General features: G+C 42.4%; 1 pseudogene; it reads right to left on the reverse strand.

Annotated features, from left to right (window-relative positions):
- LOC115101585 (dihydropyrimidine dehydrogenase [NADP(+)]-like) overlaps positions 1 to 17,244 on the reverse strand; it is a 125,189-nt pseudogene extending 107,945 nt beyond the window's left edge.
- Positions 17,245 to 22,543: the final 5,299 nt, after the last annotated feature.

The raw sequence follows: 22,543 nt of genomic DNA on the forward strand, positions 1-22,543 counted from the left end.
GTGTGTGTGTGTGTTTGTGTGTGTTAGCCTACAGCTGTGCCTTAAGGCTGTTTTAAAGGCTGTTATCCTTTACTGTTCAGCTTTAGATATACTGTAGGTTGTATTAGGGTCATCACAAACCATACTGCCAGTTTTTACGCCACATATTGAGACAATATAAGAATACTGATTGAAAAACAGATGTATATCACTACATTTATGTTCCTTGAAAGCCATTGACATTGACTTACAGCTCTCTCTCTCTCTGACAACAGTATTCTTGAGTAAGGCATACGATCTTGCCACAAAACTATCATTCGACAATAAACAAATAGCACACAACATTACAGACTAGTACTTGGACATGAATGTCTTTAAATTGCTTCAACAGACTAAAGCTTCTGGGGATCTGCTCACTCCTTCAAATGGGACAGGGGCCCTGTTATAAAAGCCATCGCCGGGCATCGTTGTAATGAGAGCTCTGGGGAGCGTGTCACAAATGTCTGGAGGGACGAGACGAGACCTTCGAGACCGTCCACTCCACATCCAGGCACTGTCATCTTAATTATACAAGCTGCCGTAGGACGTGACCAATTAAGATTGGCTTCAGTATTAAAGTACCCCTCCTCTCTCTCTCCTCTCTCCTCTCTACGTCCTGCTGTCTCTAGCTACTTGTGCTGGTAAGTTATGCAGTGGAAAGGGACACTTTCTTATCTTCTTCTCATAATGAATCCATGTTTCTTTGTCCTGGTGTGATGCCAAAGAGAGGAAGGAGTGGAGGGGAGGGGAGAGGAGGGGAGAAGAGAGGCACGGGACTTCAGTCGGTAGCCTAATGGAGTCTTTGAGGAAGACGATGTGTTGCTCTTCCTAATTAGCAACAACGTAATGTCTCGGGGACTAATGATCGCATTTTTACTTCAATTGCCAGGGTTTCAGTGTCTCTGTGTTGAAAGCCTTTTTGTCTGGTCACAGGGTCCTTAGCGGCTTCAAATACTCAACGTTGATTTTTATAAAGGGGAAAAAAGAGATGACAGAAAAATGAGCCAAATGGCGAGCCCTCTACAGACAATACCCTACACACCACATAACATTATCTTGTACTGTATATATACAATACATGTGAAGAGTTTAATTCCAAAATGCTATATATCAATTTTCAGACATTATTTTGACATCTAATCGTGGCACAGGGTTGTTAAATGACAGACATGTATTTGTTTGAAACATATCACTAGATTGTTTGTCTCTCTGAAATGAAACAACATTTTGTTACAAAATAAGAGAAATCTGCCTCACTCTCAGAGAAAAAAGTAGCTAGCACTGCAAGGTTTTTACACAGTCAAATGTGACGAAAAGAACTGTAGAAACTATACATTTGTGACATCAATATTAAATGTATATATTTTTTAAAAACATGTTTTATTTATCCGTTATTTTACCAGGTAAGTTGACTGAGAACACGTTCTCATTTGCAGCCACGACCTGGGGAATAGTTACAGGGGAGAGGAGGGGGTTGAATGAGCTAATTGTAAATAATATATATATATATATATATATATATATGTATATATATATATATATATGTATATATATATACACATATATACACATATATATATATATATATATATATATATATATATATATAAATGTATCAGTAGTGTAATATGAGATTTGGGCTCTAGTCAAAAGGTGTGCACTGTATAAAAGGTGTGCACTGTATGTAAATGTATCAGTAGTGTAATATGAGATTTGGGCTCTAGTCAAAAGGTGTGCACTGTATAGGGAATAGGGTGCCATTTGGGAAAAGATCCTAACTCTAACCAAAACACTAGCATAAGGCTAGATTTGTGATCTGTTGAATTTATATGTTAAATATACGGAATGCGAAAATTCCATTCCATCCAAACAATGGATTGCTAGTAATACCCATCTGACATCTATGAATAAAAAACCTGAGGACAGTAATATTTTACACATACATAAAGGTAGCCATAAGCACTCATTTCTCATGAAAAACACAAATGTGAAAATTGGTGGATATACACTCTTACAAAAGAGTTTCCAATAGGGTTCTTCAGCTGTCCCCATAGGAGAACCCCTTTTGGTTCAAATTAGACCCCTTTTTGGTTCCAGTTAGAACCTGTTTTAGCTTCCATGTAGAACTCTCTGTGGAAAGGGTTCTACCTGGAACCAAATAAGTTCTACCTAGAACCAAAATTGTTTCTTCAGTTATCCTATGGGAACAGCTGAAGAACCCTTTTTGATTCGAGATAGCACATTTTTTCTACGAGTGTAGCGTTTTGGAATTCTGCATGTACACTCTTTTTCTCCTGTTTCTATCTAGTCTACATAGAGTTCTTCATTAAACAACCCATGCCCAACCCTCCTCACCCTAAGCCGTGTCTGTATGCTGTGTCGATAATTGCACAAACCTGTTGCTGAGAACTAATGGTGCCCAGGCCTTAACAAGGGATCCACTTCCTGGATCCTGGATGACTCAACATAAGTAATGAGAACATGGTGTCAGCAAGCCGCGGGAGTCCGTGGCCCCTGACAACACTCCCCACCAGCCCCACAACCCCCACAACCCCCCGTCCCTCACCCTCAACTCCTCAATCTCCCTACCCTAGGAGGAACACACACGCACCCACACACACACACCACTCAATCTCCCTAGTCCCTACCCTAGGAAGATCCCCTCCCCCACTCCCTATGACTCTCCATCCCTTCCTTAGCCACGGAGAGGTGAAGGCACGCCAGCTGGACTTTGATGTCAGACATTATTAGCTGTCAGGGAACCTGCATTTTTCATAAGCATTGCAGGTCCCTCACAGTGTGGAAGATCCTAGCCCGCTCACACAGATACATTTAGCTAGGTTAACACGGTATAGTCCTCGGTACAGACCATGGAGTGTACTGCCACCAGTGTGTCTGTCTCTCTTGTCTCTCTCTATCCCTCCCCCTCATCCCACACTGTGAAAGGAAAACAAATGTTAGTAACATTAACACCACACACAAGTTAGATGTCACAACGCCATACCTTACGCTTTACCTTACAGCCCAACTGACCTTACCACTACTCTGGTTGTGTTGACTCAGCAAACAGAGAGAAGCATTGTCCAAAAGAATAAAGTTCCCTTTCTGTTTCAAAACAGTTCCGATGGGTATTGATTAAAAGCACTGTGTGAAAAGAATGGAAAGATGTTCGGGCCTTTATGTGTAAAAGAATAAACACATACATATCCCTATGTGATGCATCGAATACGTGTTTAATATGACGCGTCAAATAACAAAATGCTATTGTAGAATGTTGTGTGTGCTGAATTTGCATGCACAAGCAGGTGCCACCACTACAGTCAGTCTGCAAACGAGCACGCACTATGGCCGCAATGTGTTTACTATGTGTTTACGATACTGCAATGGTAATATATATATATTTTATTGATTTATTTAACCTTTATTTACCTAGGCAAGTCAGTTAAGAACAAGTCCTTATTTACAATTATGGCCTACCAAAAGGCAGAAGGCCTCCTACGGGGGGGGATTAAAAATGTCAAATAAAATAAAAATATTGGACAAAACACACATCACAACAAGAAAGACACAATAACATTACAAAAAGAGAGACCTAAGACAACAACATAGTATGGCAGCAACACATGAAAACAAAACATGGTAGCAACACAACATAACAACAACATGGTAGCAACACAACATAACAACAACATGGTAGCAACACAACATAACAACAACATGGTAGCAACACAACATGGTAGCAGCACAAAACATGCTACAAACATTATTGGGCACAGACAACAGCACAAAGGGCAAGAAGGTAGAGACAATAATACATCACGCAAAGCAGCCACAACTCTCAGTAAGAGTGTCATTGATTGAGTCCTTGAATGAAGAGATTGAGATAAAACTGTCCAGTTTGAGTGTTTTTTGCAGCTCGTTCCAGTCGCTAGCTGCAGCGAACTGAAATAAGGAGCGACCCAGGGATGTGTGCGCTCTGGGGACCTTTAAAAGAACGTGACTGGCAGAACGGGTGTTGCATGTGGAGGATGAGGGCTACAGTTGGTATCTCAGATAGGTGGGAGTGAGATCTAAGAGGGTTTTATAAATAAGCATCAACCAGTGGATCTTGCGATGTGTATACATAGATGACCAGTTTACAGAGGAGTAAAGAGTACTGGTGATGTGTCCTATAAGGAGCATTGGTGGCAAATCTGATGGCCGAATGGTAAAGAACATCTAGGCACTCGAGAGCACCCTTACCTGCAGATCTAGCCATACTCCCAAGTACTTGTATGAGGTGAGTACCTCAAGCTCTAAACTCTCAGAGGTAGTAATCACACTGGTGGGGAGATGGGCATTCTTCTTCCCAAACCATATGACCTTTGTTTTGGAGGTGTTCAGAACATGGTTAAGAGCAGAGAAAGCCAAATTGGTGCACAAAATAAGCTAGTATTTGTTCGACCGAATGCGTGAGCATTTGACATGAGATCAGGGTCAAACGAGCCATTTTTTTTTTAAATACTCAGTTGTCCAACACATAGATAATAAACTAAACAAGCTAGCCATCTACCTAGCCCTGTTAGCCCAAGCTAATGTTATGACAACAGTGTTTTCCACAAGTAGATAGATTACCCAGTCAAATACAAAAAAGTAGCCAGCCAGGCATCCCAAAATAACTATATTTTAGTGGCCTCTAGTACATTCTAATGCATTGGCTCATCAACTACACCGAACAACAATATAAACACAACATGTAAAGTGTCGGTCCCATGTTTCATGAGCTGAATTTTTTTCCCCCAGAAATGTTCCTTATGCACACAAATATTATTTCTCTCAAATTCTGTGCACCAATTTGTTTACATCCCTGTGAGTAATCCATCCACTTGACAGGTGTTGCATATCAAGAAGCTGACTAAACGGCATGATCATTGTGCTGGGGACAATAAAAGGCCACTCTAAAATGTGCAGTTTTGCCCCACTCAACACAATGCCACAGCTGTCTCAAGTTTTGAGGGAGCGTGCAATTGGTATGCTGACTGCAGGAATATCCACCATAGCTGTGGCCAGAGAATTGAATGTTCATTTCTCTACCATAAGTCATGTCCAATGTTGTTTCAGATCATTTGTCAGTGCGTCCAACCGGCCTCATAAACGCAGACCAGATGTAACCACAAAAGCCCAGGATGACAGCGTGTTCCAGTTCTCGCCAATATCCAGCAACTTCGCACAGCCATTGAAGAGGAGAGGGACAACATTCCACAGGCCACAATCAACAGCCTGATTAGCTCTATTCGAAGGAGATGTGTCGCGCTGCATGAGACAAATGGTGGTCACACCAGATACTGACTAGTTTTCTCATCCACGCCCCTACCTGTGACCAACAGATGCATATCTGTATTCCCAGTCATGTGAAATCCATAGATTAGGTCCTAATTAATTAATTTCAATTGACTGATTTCCTTATATGTACTGTAACTCAGGGCTGTTTTTGTGCATGGTCGTGGGTCCGGAACATAATGACAAATAATTTGGAGACTGCAAATTGACACACTGCTCGCTTAATCCGGAAGCCACCCGCACAAATCTGGCGGAGAAAAAATTGTCCATCTGGCTACCGAAGTCAGCTTGCAGGCACCTGGCCTGCCACAAGGATTCGCTTGAGTGCGATGGGACAAGGAAATCCCGGCCGGCTAAACCCTCTCCTAACCCGGATGACGCTGGGCCAATTGTGCGCCGCCTCATGGGTCTCCCGGTCACAGCCGGTTGTAACACAGCCTTGGGTGCTTACATTTTCATCTCTATTATGGTGGGAATACTTGGCAAAATATTTCCAAAAATAAAATCACTCCCTGGTGGTTTTGCAGTGTTTTATGTCCAACAATGAATATGTAAATATGTAGTACCATGTAGTTTTTCTTTATTTTTACTATTTTCTACATTGTAGAATAAAAGTGAAGACATCAAAACTGTAAAATAACACATGCAATCATGTAGTAACCAAAAATGTGTTAAACAAATCAAAATATATGTTAAATTTGAGATTCTTCAAAGTAGCCAAAGATCCTTCATTAACTTGTCTCCTCCCCTTCATCTACAACGATTGAAATGGATTTAACAAGTTACATCAATAAGGGATCATAGCTTTCACCTGCATTCACCTGGTCAGGCTGTCATGGAATGAGCAGGTGTTCTTAATGTTTTGTATACTCAGTGTGTAACCCCGTTTCATGATTTATGAATGACAAAGGGATATTCAGTCAGTTCGACACCTTTTATAAACTAGTCAACACTTGCTGTTCAGTTGTCAATCAACGCACAGTAAATATCTTAGGCCTACTTGGCGCCATGACTCTGCGTAGCTGCCTATGTGATAAACAATTGTGTCAGAAAACAATAACTAGGCTATTGGATTTAGACTCATCGTTAGTACTTACATTACATAGGACGTGCAAATTCACGAGCATCATGCTCTTTCTCCCTCCGCCATGTAAGAAATTAGACTGCAACCAGAGATCTGTATATAATGACAATATGTTTATGTCTCCGCCCAAATAATGGGAGTCGTTGTCCCAAAGGTGGGAAGGCAGTTTAGGTACAACATAAACCCATAGAAACGCATTAGGTTTATTTTGGGGAGAGTAAAACCTCTCACTTTGCCTCCTCCTCTCTGCTGCGTTTCCCTGTCATCCTCGCTTTGTAAAAGATCACTAGAAGATGCATATCGTTCAATCTAGCGGGAGAGGGCTCAACGAACTAGCGAATTGAAACTTTAAAAAGAAAAGTAGCCTAGTTAATATGAAGTGGAAAATGTAGCTGCCTGAAAATGAGTGTGTGACCGGCTGATTAGCCAACAACTGACGCTAAACGAAAACACGGTGAACAACTAGCTAGCTTCATCTGGCTAGTGTGGCTTGACTGGACCGGGTCCGACTTTCATCAACCAACTACAAAAACTGTTTTATAAATTAGGGGTATTTTAGATGACACCTCGTTACATAATTAGCTAGCTAACTATAGCTACTGAAACAGATTATATCATTTTGCCATCGTTTGGGGGGAGAACACTGTTTGCATCCATCAGCTAGCTGGCTTTGTTTCTGACCAACACTGTCCCAGAGCTTGGGGAAGTGTGTGTCTGACCAACACTGTCCCAGAGCTTGGGGGAGTGTGTGTCTGACCAGCACTGTCCCAGAGCTTGGGGAAGTGTGTGTCTGACCAGCACTGTCCCAGAGCTTGGGGAAGTGTGTTTCTGACCAGCACTGTCCCAGAGCTTGGGGAAGTGTGTTTCTGCCTATCACTGTCCCAGAGCTTGGGGAAGTGTGTGTCTGACCAACACTGTCCCAGAGCTTGGAGAAGTGTGTGTCTGACCAACACTGTCCCAGAGCTTGGGGAAGTGTGTGTCTGACCAGCACTGTCCCAGAGCTTGGGGAAGTGTGTTTCTGACCAGCACTGTCCCAGAGCTTGGGGAAGTGTGTGTCTGACCAGCACTGTCCCAGAGCTTGGGGAAGTGTGTGTCTGACCAGCACTGTCCCAGAGCTTGGGGAAGTGTGTTTCTGACCAGCACTGTCCCAGAGCTTGGGGAAGTGTGTGTCTGACCAGCACTGTCCCAGAGCTTGGGGAAGTGTGTGTCTGACCAGCACTGTCCCAGAGCTTGGGGAAGTGTGTGTCTGACCAGCACTGTCCCAGAGCTTGGGGAAGTGTGTGTCTGACCAGCACTGTCCCAGAGCTTGGGGAAGTGTGTTTCTGACCAGCACTGTCCCAGAGCTTGGGGAAGTGTGTTTCTGCCTATCACTGTCCCAGAGCTTGGGGAAGTGTGTGTCTGACCAACACTGTCCCAGAGCTTGGGGAAGTGTGTGTCTGACCAACACTGTCCCAGAGCTTGGGGAAGTGTGTGTCTGACCAGCACTGTCCCAGAGCTTGGGGAAGTGTGTTTCTGACCAGCACTGTCCCAGAGCTTGGGGAAGTGTGTGTCTGACCAGCACTGTCCCAGAGCTTGGGGAAGTGTGTGTCTGACCAGCACTGTCCCAGAGCTTGGGGAAGTGTGTTTCTGACCAGCACTGTCCCAGAGCTTGGGGAAGTGTGTGTCTGACCAGCACTGTCCCAGAGCTTGGGGAAGTGTGTGTCTGACCAGCACTGTCCCAGAGCTTGGGGAAGTGTGTTTCTGACCAGCACTGTCCCAGAGCTTGGGGAAGTGTGTTTCTGACCAGCACTGTCCCAGAGATTGCAGCGGCAGGTGCGCAAGACAAAACATTAACAGCATCATAACATAGGTATCGATGAATCGTTGTGACATATGAAATAGGAGTGATAGTGTAATCAATGTGTAATGACTACGTACAAAATTGTTGAACATGTTAAATTATTATGTGCAATCATATTCAGGTCCTGATTGGTCAACAAGCTTATTTGACACGCAAAGACCCAAATTATGTTCCATAGAAAAGTACTACTGCTATCTTGTTTCAAAACTATGAACCTTGGAAAGTATTATTGGCTGCTCCAACTGTATTCACAAGTATAAAAACCTCACCATATGCAGTACTGTATGCTACTGAAAATTGCTTGTAATGAGTTGGTACGAACAGTCTATTTATATGTATTGGCAATGTAATTAAATGTACTTCTACTTACGACAGACTTTGAGATGTGTTCATGTCATTTGTCCCCGTGGAATGAAATCAGTCCGCGATGTACCTAGCCATGTGTTAAAAAAGCAACCGTCTTCACACGAGAGAACAGATTGGCAATCTTGTCACAGTGTCAAAGGTCTCCCTCCTGTGATTTCCAATGACTGCTAAATAAATCTCAAGCTCTAATTGCAAACACCCTTATGATTCACTGCTTAAAGTACTCCGATACTGCCTGGGGACTCCACATAAGCATTATTTTCAACAAATTAAACATTTACATTTTTTCCAGCATGTAGCCAATCTTGGCGTTCCCCTACAGACAAATGAATCCCTCCGAGAGGGAGAGGCTGAATGGTGACTATAAAACTAATTTGTTCCCCCAATAATTAGGAATGACTAAGAACACCTCCCCCCAAACCCCTCCATCACCACTCATGTTATTGCGATGGTGACGTTTCCATGGCGACCCATTCCCCTCTTCTCATTTCCACCTCCTTCTTTCACCTGAACGCCTCACAGAGTGCCCCGTGTTCGCCTTAGAGTCATGTGCTTGATATCGTCAAAGTTGTTCTCCAACTTCACACAGCTCTGGAGAAAGAGAGGGGTGAGTGCGAGAGAGAGAGAGCAAGAGAGAGAGAAAGAGAGAAAAATACAAAAAGAAAGGAAAAGAGAGAGAGATAGAGAGATATATCAGATACTGTAGATGACGAGTCCATCCCAAGAAACAGAAGCAGAAGAAATACTATAAAATCTGAACGCATTGCGTACTTATTCATTGTAATGTACCGTAGCAATGGAATGCGGTTTTATATATGACCTTTTAGGATGAGTACACCACTGAGTAATGCACTATAGCCAAAGATACAGGCCTCTTATAAATTCCTGTTTCAAATAAGGATGATTAATTTGAGCTATTTAACACAGTAACGCGACACGGTTTACATTATCTGAAGGGAATCTATAGGGATCCGTTTTATAACGTCGACAAAGTTCCCCATAAGCTGTTTCCTTTATTTAATAACCTAACACAGTTCAGGCCTATACACTGTTCACTGACTTAATCCTCTTAATGATGCGCAATGGGAGAGTAAATACAGGCAGCACAGTAGGCCCATTTTAGATTAAAGAGAAGGGAAGTATTTGGGAAGGGAGTGGAGAGTGGAGGGGAGTTGGATAGGGAGTGTGGTGGGAGACTTTATAAAGCTAATGCATATATAATGTTATTTCACTTGCCTCCACCATCATACACACCTTGGGACACGCTGATAATTGATATGTACTTTTAAATGGCGATATAAAAAAATCCCTACCTCACATTTGGTATGTAATAAATTGAGCTTCAAATCTAAACCTGCCTCACATAAAGCCCATTCTTGTGGGAAGCTGCTATAGACCACCAAGTGCTAACAATTAGTATCTGGATAATGTGTGATTTGCTTGATAATGTGCATTCGGAAAGTACTTATTATGTTACAGTCTTGTTCTAAAATGTATTCAATATTTTTTTCCCCCTCATCAATCAACACACAATACCCCATAATGAGATATTAAAAACAGGTTTGTAGACATTTTTGCCAAATGTATTACAAAAACAACTGTCACGCCCTGACCGTAGATTGCTTTGTATGTTTCTATTTTTAGTTTGGTCAGGGTGTGATGTGGGTGGGTATTCTATGTTGTATGTCTAGGTGTTGTGTTTCTATGTTTAGGCCTGGTATGGTTCTCAATCAGAGGCAGCTGGTTATCGTTGTCTCTGATTGAGAACCATACTTAGGCAGCCTGTTTCCCCACTATGGATGTGGGTAGTTGTTTTCTGTCTTTGTGTGTCTGCACCAGACAGAACTGTTTCGTTTTCGTTTCACTCTCTTTGTTATTTTGTTTAGTGTTTCTGTTCCAATAAATAACATGAAAACTTACCACGCTGCACATTGGTCCGATCCTTCATACTCCTCATCAGAAGAGGAAGAAAACCACTAAAACGACAAAGAAATATCACATTTACCTACAGTGAGGGAAAAAAGTATTTGATCCCCTGCTGATTTTGTATGTTTGCACACTGACAAAGAAATGATCAGTCTATGATTTTAATGGTAGGTTTATTTGAACAGTGAGAGACAGAATAACAACAACAAAAATCCAGAAAAACGCATGTCAAAAATGTTATAAATTGATTTGCATTTTAATGAGGGAAATAAGTATTTGACCCCTCTGCAAAACATGATTTAGTACTTGGTGGCAAAACCCTTGGTTGGCAATAACAGAGGTCAGACATTTTTTGTAGTTGGTCACCAGGTTTGCACACATCTCAGGAGGGATTTTGTCCCACTCCTCTTTGCAGATCTTCTCCAAGTCATTAAGGTTTCGAGGCTGATGTGGGGCAACTCGAACCTTCAGCTCCCTCCACAAATTTTCTATGGGAATAAGGTCTGGAGACTGGCTAGGCCACTCCAGGACCTTAATGTGCTTCTTCTTCAGCCACTCCTTTGTTGCCTTGGCATTGTGTTTTGGGTCATTGTCATGCTGGAATACCCATCCACGACCTATTTCCAATGCCCTGGCTGAGGGAAGGAGGTTCTCACCCAGGATTTGACGGTACATGGCCCCGTCCATCGTCCCTTTGATGCGGTGAAGTTGTCCTGTCCCCTTAGCAGAAACACACCCCCAAAGCATAATGTTTCCACCTCCAAGTTTGACGGTGGGGATGGTGTTCTTGGGGTCATAGGCAGCATTCCTCCTCCAAACACGGCGAGTTGAGTTGATGCCAAAGAGCTCCATTTTGGTCTCATCTGACCACAACACTTTCACCCAGTTGTCCTCTGAATCATTCAGATGTTCATTGGCAAACTTCAGACGGGCATGTATATGTGCAGGAATTCAATCCTTCACGGCGTAGTGTGTTACCAATTGTTTTTTTGGTGACTATGGTCCCAGCTGCCTTGAGATCATTGACAAGATCCTCCTGTGTAGTTCTGGGCTGATTCCTCACCGTTCTCATGATCATTGCAACTCCACAAGGTGAGATCTTGCATGGAGCCCCAGGCTGAGGGAGATTGACAGTTTTTTTGTGTTTCTTCCAATCGCACCAACTGTTGTCACCTTCTCACCAAGCTGCTTGGCGATGGTCTTGTAGGCCATTCCAGCCTTGTGTAGGTCTACAATATTGTCCCTGACATCCTTGGTCTTGGCCATGGTGGAGAGTTTGTAATCTGATTGATTGATTGCTTCTGTGGACAGGTGTCTTTTATACAGGTAACAAACTGAGATTAGGAGCACTCCCTTTAAGAGTGTGCTCCTAATCTCAGCTCGTTACCTGTATAAAAGACACCTGGGAGTCAGAAATCTTTCTGATTGAGAGGGGGTCAAATACCTATTTCCCTCATTAAAATGCAAATCAATTTATAACATTTTTGACATGTTTTTCTGGATTTTATTGTTGTTATTCTGTCTCTCACTGTTCAAATAAACCTACCATTAAAATTATAGACTGATCATTTCTTTGTCAGTGGGCAAACGTACAAAATCAGCAGGGGATCAAATACTTTTTGCCCTTACTGTAAGTATTCAGACCATTTACTCTGAATACGTATGCTGCCAAAGGTGTTGACGCACCTCAAGTCTTTTTGCATATGAGGCTACAAGTGAGGGCACACCTGTATTTGGGGAGTTTCTCCAATTTTTCTCTGTAGATCCTCTCAAGCTCTGTCAGGTTGGATGGGGAGCGTCGCTGCACAGTTATTTTCAGGTCTCTCCAGAAATGTTTGATCGGGTTCAAGTCTCGGCTCTGGCTGGCCCACTCAAGGACATTCAGAGACTTGTTCCAAAGCCACTCCTGCAATGTCTTGGCTGTGTGCTTAGGGTCTTGTCTTATTGGAAGGTGAACCTTCGCCCCAGTCTCAGGTCCTGAGCACTCTGGTCTAGAAGAAAAAGAAACGCACACCTATTAAGACGAGGTGCTGGCTAGCGGAGTAGAAACTTGAAAATAAAAGAGAGCCGCACACTCTAGGAGCTCAGATGCAAAAATGTAATACCAACGTTTCGACAGCCAAGCTGTCTTCATCAGGGTATAATCACAAACACTGCGGGATGACTTGTTTATATAGTGTCAAAAGACACAGGTGTCTGTAATCATGGCCAAGAGTCGCCTAATGTCATTGGTTAATAATAAAATATTAAAATGTCATACAAAGAACAGCATACAAACAACAAATGGACAGCATACGCTCATAGATTAATTTAACTACACAAGTTTACAAACAATTACAATGGCAAAGTCACAATAATCACAAGAATGGCTTCAGATCAAAGTCTACGTTGAGATCGAAGGGCGCAAGGGTCTTTAAATTAAAGATCCAGGCAGCCTCTCATTTTAACAATAAATTATCAAGGTCACCCCTTCTCCTAGGGAGGGTGACATGTTCGATGCCAATGTAACGCAGAGACGAAATCGAGTGGCCTGCCTCCAAGAAGTGGGCCGCAACTGGATAAGTAAAGGTTTTACACCTAATGGTGCTACGATGCTCTGAGATATGTACTTTTAATTCGCGCTTAGTTTTACCTACATAATTTTTACCACAAGGACAAGTTATAAGATGAATAACTGCCTTAGTGGAGCATGTAATAACACCTTTTATTGGGATCGAGCACTCTGGAGCAGGTTTTCATCAAAGATCTCTCTATACTTTGCTCCGTTCATCTTTCCCTCGATCCTGACTAGTCTCCCAGTCCCTGCTGAAAAACATCCCCACAGCATGATGCTGCCACCACCATGCTTCACCGTAGGGATGGTGCCAGGTTTCCTCCAGACAGGACACCTGGCATTCAGGCCAAAGAGTTCAATCTCGGTTTCATCAGACCAGAGAATCTTGTTACTCATGGTCGGAGTGTACTTTAGATGCCTTTTGGCAAACTCCAAGCGGGCTATCATGTGCCTTTTACATAGGGGTTTCTTCCGTCTGGCCACTACCATAAAGGCCTGATTGGTGGAGTACTGCAGAGATGGTTGTCCTTCTGGAAGAAGGAAGAAGAAGAACACTGGAGGTCTGTCAGAGTGATCATGGAAAAAGTACCCAACTGTCATACTTGAGTAAAAGATTGAAAATGACTCAAGTAAAAGTGAAAGTCACCCAGCACACTTCAACACTCAGACATAATTTACAAACTAAGCATTTATGTTTAGTTAGTCTGCCAAATCGGAGGCATTAGGGATGACCAGGAATGTTCTCTTGATAAGTGTGTGAATTAGACAATTTTCATGGCCTGCTAAGCATTCAAAATGTAACTAGTACTTTTGGGTGTCAAGGAAAATGTAAGGAGTAAAAGGTACGTTATTTTCATTAGGAATGTAGTGAAGTAAAAGTAAAAGTTGTCAACAATATAAGTAGTAAAGTAAAGTACAGATACCCCAAAAAACTACTTAAGTAGTACTTTAAAGTATTTTTAATTAAGTACTTTCCACCACTGCCATCGGGTTCCTGGTCACCTCCCTGACCAAGGGCTTTCTCCACCGATTGCTTAGTTTGGCCAGCGGCCAAATTAATACAAAATGAAAAGCTGAAATGTCTTGAGTCCATAAGTATTCAACCCCTTTGATATGGCAAGCCTAAATACATTCAGGAGTAAAAAGTATTTTAGCAAGTCTCATAATAAGTTGCATGTGCTCAATCTGTATGCAATAATAGTGTTGGACATGATTTTTGAATAACTACCTCATCTTTGCACTCCACACATACAATTATCTGTAAGGTCCCTCAGTCTATCAGTGAATTTCAAACACAGATTCAACCACAAAGACCTGGGAGGTTTTTCAATGCCTCGCAAAGAAGGGCACCTATTGGAAGATGGGTAATAAAAAACAGACACTGAATATCCTTTTAAGCCTGGTGAAGTTATCAATTACAATTTGGATGGTGTATCAATACACCCAGTCACTACAAAGATACAGGTGTCCTTCCTAACTCAGTTGCCAGAGAGAAAGGAAACCCCTCAGGGATTTCACCATGAGGCCAATGGTGACTTTAAAACAGTTACAGCGTTTAATGACTGTGATAGGACAAAACTGAGGATGGATACATAACATTGTAGTTACTCCACAATACTAACCTAATTGAGAGTTAAAAGAAGGAAGCCTGTACAGAAAAAAATACTCTAAAACATGCATCCTGTTTACAACAAGGCACTAAAGTAATACTGCAAAATAAATTTGGCAATGATATCATCATCAGTGATATGCACAGGGAGGAACGTTAAGCTTTTGACCTTCTCCACTGCTGCCCCGTCAATGTGGGTGGGGGAGTGCTCTCACTGCTGTCTCCTGTAGTCCACGATCAGCTCCTTTGTTTTATTGACGTTAAGGGAAAGGTTATTTTCCTGGAACCACTCCACCAAGGCACTCACCTCCTCCCTGTAGGCTGTCTCGTCATTGGTGGTTATCAGGCCTACCCCTGTTGTGTCGTCTGGAAGCTTAATGATTGTGTTGGAGACATGTGTGGCCACGCAGTCATCGGTGAACAGGGAGTACAAAATGGGCTGAGCATGCACCCCTGTGGGGCTCCCGTATTGAGTATCAGCATGGCGGAGATGTTGCTGCCTACCTTCACCACTTGGGTTTGGCCCGTTAGGAAGTCCAGGACCCAGCTGCACAAGGAGGGGTTCAGACCCAGGGCCTTGAGCTTAGTGATGAGCTTGGAGGATATGGTGTTGAAGGCTGAGCTGCTGTCGATGAACAGCATTCCTACAAGTAGGTACTCCTCTTGTCCAGGTGGGATAGGGCAGTGTGCAGTGCAATGGCGATTGCATCATCTGTGGATCTGTTGGGGATGAATGCAATCTGTAGTGGGTCTAGGGTGTCAGGTAAGATGGAGGTGATATGGTCCTTAACAAGCCTCTCAAAGCACTTCATGATGACAGAAGTGAGTGCTATGGAGTGATAGTCATTTAGTTCAGTTACCTTCGCTTTCTTGGGTACAAGAATGATGGTGGACATCTTGAAGCAAGTGGGGACAACAAACTGGGACAGTGAGAGATTGAATCTGTCCGTAAACACTCCAGCCAGCTGGTCTGCGCAAGCTCTGGGTACTCAGCTTGGGATGCTGTCTGGGCTGGCAGCCTTGCGAGGGTTACCATTAAAGGCTGCATTAACAGTACTTAAATTGTGCTGATTATATTAAAAGCAGGTATGTTTGTGCTTTAGGATGAACTAATAATAATGTGTATGGAAAAATCAAAACACAAAAACCCTCCATGTGTTCCCGTTCTGGCAGATTGCTGCTCTCGCTCCCTCATTCCCTTCCCTCAGGGTACTCAGATTAGTCTACATATTGTAATCAGCTGTATTTGTCTCCTTCTAACATGAATTGTTGAGGGGAAAGGCTGTCTATCATCCAGCCTCCATCTCCCTAGGTACAATGAGGGGGGCAGGGGGGGGGTGATAATACTTATCCTGGGGGGTCCTGCTATTGCTAAGCTATCCTACAGCATGTGGAGATCTTCTTCCTCTTCTCATGTGCATTACACTTCCTCCCCCCATCAACCTTTCCCTCTGACCTCTTAGACAGCACAATGAGTACACTGCGAGTCAGCCTTATTAGACAAAGCCCTTACAAAAACCAACACCTCAGTGACATTTCAGCCGGGGTTACGAAGAGGCACAAGCTTTCATTAAGAAACCTTGCCAATGCCAATTTAGGGTGTTGAGAGGGAAGCAAGGTGGACAGTTGAAAAGTCCTTTATGATTTAGGACCTGCATCTGGAAAGTCTTCTGACATGTTAGCCAAGCTCATTTGCGCTATACAATGCAACATAATTACAATTCCAATTACAACCGCCCGCCACGGTCGCCACAGGGATAACCATTGACATTTTCGCTCGAAATTACCAGTTGCATTTATATTCTGCAAAGGATTTGTCTAATCCAACATCTAGGGACTCTATTATTATTAATTAGACAAAATGCTTAGTGTTGGGAATTGCCGACATATTTAAGCAGCTTATTAATATGCAGTGTCTGGTAACAAGATTTTTTTGTATAGTAGAACACTTGCCACATGGTGCGGTGGGACGGGGGGGCATTAAAAATGTGCATTTGAATATGGTTAGAAGCCTCTGAAGCTGGATCTATGAGTCGATAACCAGAGGAAATGTGCAATATTAAACACATTTAGGGAAGCATCTGCTGGGCCTGGTCTTTCTGATTCATGTCCCATTGAAGCTGATACTGTTGATCGGCACTCCAAAAGGTTTCAATGAGGAAGGAAAAGGGAGTTGTGACATTTTGAATGATTGTGATATAAACGTAACTACAGCATCGGATCAGTTTTTTTTTCTCACTAAGTGACCTCTCCAGGGAAAACGCAGGGCCCTAGTTATTTTTGCCTGGGTCTAGATTTTTCCTGGTGTTGTCATTGGGTCAGGAAAAAATTCTGTCCATAGAGATGAACATAATGATGAGTATAATGAAAAATGGGGAAGAGGGTACACATGACGGACTTCCATCACAGCTCTTCTCTGGGTTTCTATTCCAGCGTTTCTTCTCGTTCTTCTTCGCGGCCGTTGAGTAGATGGCAGCGTGGGTCTGCCCCCTCGGGTTCAGGGACAGGATACTATATGGCACTGTCATGCCTGCTCCCACTCTTCAGGCGCCAGGCTGCCCTGCATTACGCACTCCTGCCACCATCATTTATGCACACCTGCCTTCCCTTGTCACGCGCTTTAACGATATTGGACTCACCTGGACTCACTCAATCACCTGTTTATTACCTCCCCTATATGTGTCAGTTCCCTGCTCTGATCACCTGGACTCACTCAACCACCTGTTTATTACCTCCCCTATATGTGTCAGTTCCCTGCTCTGATCACCTGGACTCACTCAACCACCTGTTTATTACCTCCCCTATATGTGTCAGTTCCCCAGCTCTGTCCCTCACTGCTGCATTGTTTGTCATATGTCCATGTTACCTGTGCTCTGATGCTGCTCCTGTCTTGTTCTATGTCTGTTCCCCAATAAATGTCTGACTCCCCGTACCTGCTTCTCCTGTCCGGCATCGGCTCTTGTAGGCACATTGAACATAGCTCATTAACGTAGTGCGGTCTTATTGAACTAATACACTAGTCTATCGGTAAATAGCCCACCCATTTTTACCTACCTCATCCCCATACTGTTTTTATTTATTTACTTTTCTGCTCTTTTGCACACCAATATCTCTACCTGTACATGATCATCTGATCATTTATCACTCCAGTGTTAATCTGCAAAATTGTAATTACTCGCCTACCTTCATGCCTTTTGCACACAATGTATATAGACTTTTTTTTTTTTCCTACTGTGTTATTGACTTGTTAATTGTTTACTCCATGTGTAACTCTGTGTTGTCTGTTCACACTGCTATGCTTTATCTTGGCCAGGTCGCAGTTGCAAATGAGAACTTGTTCTCAACTAGCCTACCTGGTTAAATAAAGGTGATTTTTTTTTTTTTAAATATCACAGCTTATTGTGAACTAGACAATGTCGATGCAACACCACAGAGGTCTCAGTATTGCGTGGGTTTGAGGGTAGTACAGAGAAGCAAATAAGAGAGGGCATTGAGGCACATACAGTAGGAATTGTTTTATGAAGAATCATCAATGGTAGGACGCAATTGTGATGTGTTTTAATATAGCATATGTTTTTCTTTAGGCTACATGTTTATGGAGAGAAAAATATATTTCTACACTCTGTACATAATCATAAAGTCAATAATTGTATAAATGTTCACAGTGAAATTAAATGTGTAACTCTAATGAGAGAAAATGTCAAATTGTGGCAAAACACCATCGGATTGTGACAACAACCTATGTTGTTATTATTAACGTCAATAAATAAAGTACCACCTAGGCCTAGTTCAGATAAGGAGGCAAATGCACTGTGAAAACAGAGACACATTGATGCTGAATAGATTCTGATACTGCATTGCCTCCGGCTCTGACACACAGTGCCCATTGATTCAAGTTGCCAGTCAAATTATCATGGTACGTTCAAGTCTTTCAAGACTGGCACAAATGTAAAGTAGGGTCCTCTGTTCTGAAGGCAAACACAATTAGCAACCAGTGCTAAATGAGGGAAAGGAGGGAAGGGGGGGTGGACCTGAAGAGAAAAGGAAACAGCCATTACCGGCACACTAATACTAATTGAATGCTCTTCGCAGTGTAAAGGGAAACCATGTCTGTGTTCATTTCAGTGCACACGGAGAGCACGATCAGACAAAGGGCAGAACAGAAGGACAAGCACAAATTGAAATGAGCCTCCCTTTGGTCCTGGTCCCAAACTGGGACTTGAAGGCAGCGTGTGAGGTTGGTGCCAGACAGATAATAGTAATTGAAACGCATGATAACACACAAACCAGATCCAAGATGTGAGTGCAGGCTGCTGTCATTCAACTGGCAAAGTGGAGGTATTTATAATAAATAAATAAAAATTGTATTAGATGATGTATATAGTATTATTGAAGGCACTCGTTAAATCCACTTCAGTCAGTGACGAGTTAAAGACGGATTGTCACGATTGAGACATGGATTGTGTATTTGTGCCATTCAGAGGGTGAATGTGCAAGACAAAATATTGAAGTGCCTTTGAACGGATCATTGTAGTAGGTGCAAGGCACACACATTTTTGTCAAGAACTGCAACGCTAGTGGGTTTTTCACACTCAACCGTTTCCAGTGTGAATCAAGAATGGTCCACTACCCAAAGGACATCCAGCTAACTTCACACAACTGTGGGAAGCACCGGAGTCAACATGGGCCAACATCACTGTGGAACGCTTTCGACACCTTGTAGAGTCCATGCCCCGATGAATTGAGGCTGTTCTAAGGGCAAAAGGGGGTATGCAATTCAATATTAGGAAGGTGTTCCTAATGTTTTGGTACACTCAGTGTCTGTTATATGTGACTCGTTTCAGGAAACTAGGCGTATGTCGCGCGTGACTACCTCACAGAAGAGCCATTTGAACAGGAATGCATTCTGGAACATGTGAACTTTCATGTGCCTTAATTACAAACTTGTATGCCATCTGTAAATATGAATACAATTGTTAAATTACGAGCCTAGTTGATTTAGCCACAGAAAAAGACAGCAACCGTCCTGCTAGCCATGATTGGCTGAGAAAATGGATGGGCTGGATATGCCGAGATATGAGTTCGGATTGGCCTGCCATGTAGCACGCTTGTAACTATAACATGAGCTGGTCATTATGTGTAGGTAATACTTTCTAACGCAGCTTTTTTTTAAAAATATCACATAGTAGAAGTGCATAAGTGTTGCTCGCCACTTTCTGAAGGACCAAGATTGGAGTATGATAGCTAAGGATGATAGCTACCTCATGAGTAGGGATTATGGTTAATTGTTTAACTATGTAGATAGCTACATGTCTAAACAAAAGACTCCACTATGCAAGTAACCATTTCAATAGAATGTTCATGATGTCACTGCGACAACTGTCAATAGACGTAGCTGGTAAATTCGCTCTGGCTATCTACTCCGATTTCAGAGCACTCTCATCTGAATTTGCCAGAGAGCAGAACAACTGATGAAATTACAAATGCACATTACTAGTTGAATTTGGCCTGTGTCAGTAAACGTTGGCAAAGAAAGTGTAATAAAATTGTTACCAGCAGCACAGTTACGCTCTGGATAACATAAAACAGCTGTGCTCTTATTTGTGTCTGGAAGTAGCTAGCAAGCTAGCCAACAGTAGTTGGCTTGGGTACTTGACTGCTAATGTTATGTCAGAATGCCCGGATCAACCCTACACCTCGGCCAGAGCGTCTAGTGTGCGCTCTGAGTGCTCTGTGAGCAAAACGCTCTGAATTTACAAACGGACAATCTGACAACTCTCAGAGCGCACTCTGAGCCTACTCTGGCACTCCAGATAAAATTTACGAACACACCTGTAGTATAAACTAGGCTTTAGTCTTGAAATCTTTGGCTGTTTAGTACATGGCCTCACATGTGAAGCCTTAAAAAGATGGGCGGGGCTAAAGCTGTAGAGGGTGTGAACGATTCTGAATGGGTGTAGACAAAGAAGAGCTCTCCAGTAGGTACCAAAACATGTATGGGCCATTTTCTTAAAAGTTACAAGATCTCATCTTTCATAGCAAAATTACTTTCCCATTGTTCCTCAACTGTAGTGTATGATATACCATTTTCTAGCTCTGAGTCTCTACTTTTATCCAATGTAAAATACACCATTTTAAATGTTGTTACATAAGACCGAATCGAGCCAGTCGGTCTCATATTATATATGGAGAGAGACTGCATTCCAATGAACATGGTTGAAAGCCCTATAGTTCTTAGCATGTTTTTAAGAGTATACATTGTGGTATGCTAATATCAAGTGAATTAGTAATAACTAACGGCACGAACAACAACAAAATGCTTTCTATAATTGTGTTCTTCTATTCAAAATTTCAGAGGGAGAATGAACAGGTCAGCCAAACCTGAAGCAGCAATTTATACTTCAATGAGAAACAGATTTTTCTATCATGCAAGGTCAATCTATTATTAAAACCACTATCAAGATACTGTATGTAAGGGAAGTGGAGAGAGTACGCTCTGTATTGAGCCTAGGGGACAGTGCTTGTTGGGTGGGAACAGTGGTATTATTTTGAGATGAGGAGGATATTTGTGTTATTCTTCATCAGACTTTGCCTAAGATTCAATACTATTCACGTCTATACTTAGACCACAACCTAAAAACACCAGGATCCTCATTTGTCAATAATGCGTAGAAACTATTCTAAAATAATACTTTGAACAGAATTTAGAATGGTCGTACACATAGAAAAACTGTGATTTATCAAGCTATCCTACTAGTATCATACATACACCGGTAGGCGATAACCATTGATAAATACCCTCATGCTCGACTTTGGCTGTTTGCATTTCGATACACCCCTAGTTAACCAAACATCGTCAAAATCACCACTGTAAAGACTGTGAGGAATATACAACGTCGTACGATGAAATACAATGGCCTTTTTCTGAGAATGAAATAGAGGTGCTGGTGTCAGAGATTGAGTACAACCAAAACGTTTTATTTAGCTTGCTCAGTTGTGGCTGGACCAGTAAAATTAAAATCATAGCTACAAAATATCAAATCAAATCAAATGTTATTTGTCACATACACATGGTTAGCAGATGTTAATGCAAGTGTAGCGAAATGGTTGTGCTTCTAGTTCCGACCATGCAGTAATATCCAACAAGTCATCTAACAACTTCACAACAACTACCTTATACACACACACGTGTAAAGGAATGAATAAGAATATGTACATAAAAATATATATGGATGAGCGATGGCCGAACGGCATAGGCAAGATGCAAAGTTGGTATAGAGTACAGTATATACATATGAGATGAGTAGTGTAGGGTATGTAAACATTATATAAAGTGGCATAGTTTAAAGTGACTAGTGATACATTTATTACATCCAATTTGTAATTATTATAAGTGGCTAGAGATTGAGTCAGTATGTTGGCAGCAGCCATTCAATGTTAGTGATGGCTGTTTAACAGTCTGATGGCCTTGAGATAGAATCTGTTTTTCAGTCTCTCAGTCCCAGCTTTGATGCACCTGTACTGACCTCGCCTTCTGGATGATAGCGGGGTGAACAGGCAGTGGCTCGGGTGAACGTTGTCCTTGATGATCTTTTTGGCCTACCTGTGACATCGGGTGGTGTAGCTGTCCTGGAGAGCAGGTAGTTTTTGGTGACAAGTGTTTTTGGTGACAAGCAACATTTCTTCAGTCTCCTGAGGTTGAAGAGGCGCTGTTGCGCCTTCTTCACTACGCTGTCTGTGTGGGTGGACCATTTCAGTTTGCCCGTGATGTTTACGCCGCTTAAAACTTTCCACCTTCTCCACTACTGTCCCGTCGATGTGGATAGG

This window comes from Oncorhynchus nerka, linkage group LG20 (assembly GCF_034236695.1).
Source record: "Oncorhynchus nerka isolate Pitt River linkage group LG20, Oner_Uvic_2.0, whole genome shotgun sequence".
In the NCBI taxonomy this organism is placed as follows: Eukaryota; Metazoa; Chordata; class Actinopteri; order Salmoniformes; family Salmonidae; genus Oncorhynchus; species Oncorhynchus nerka.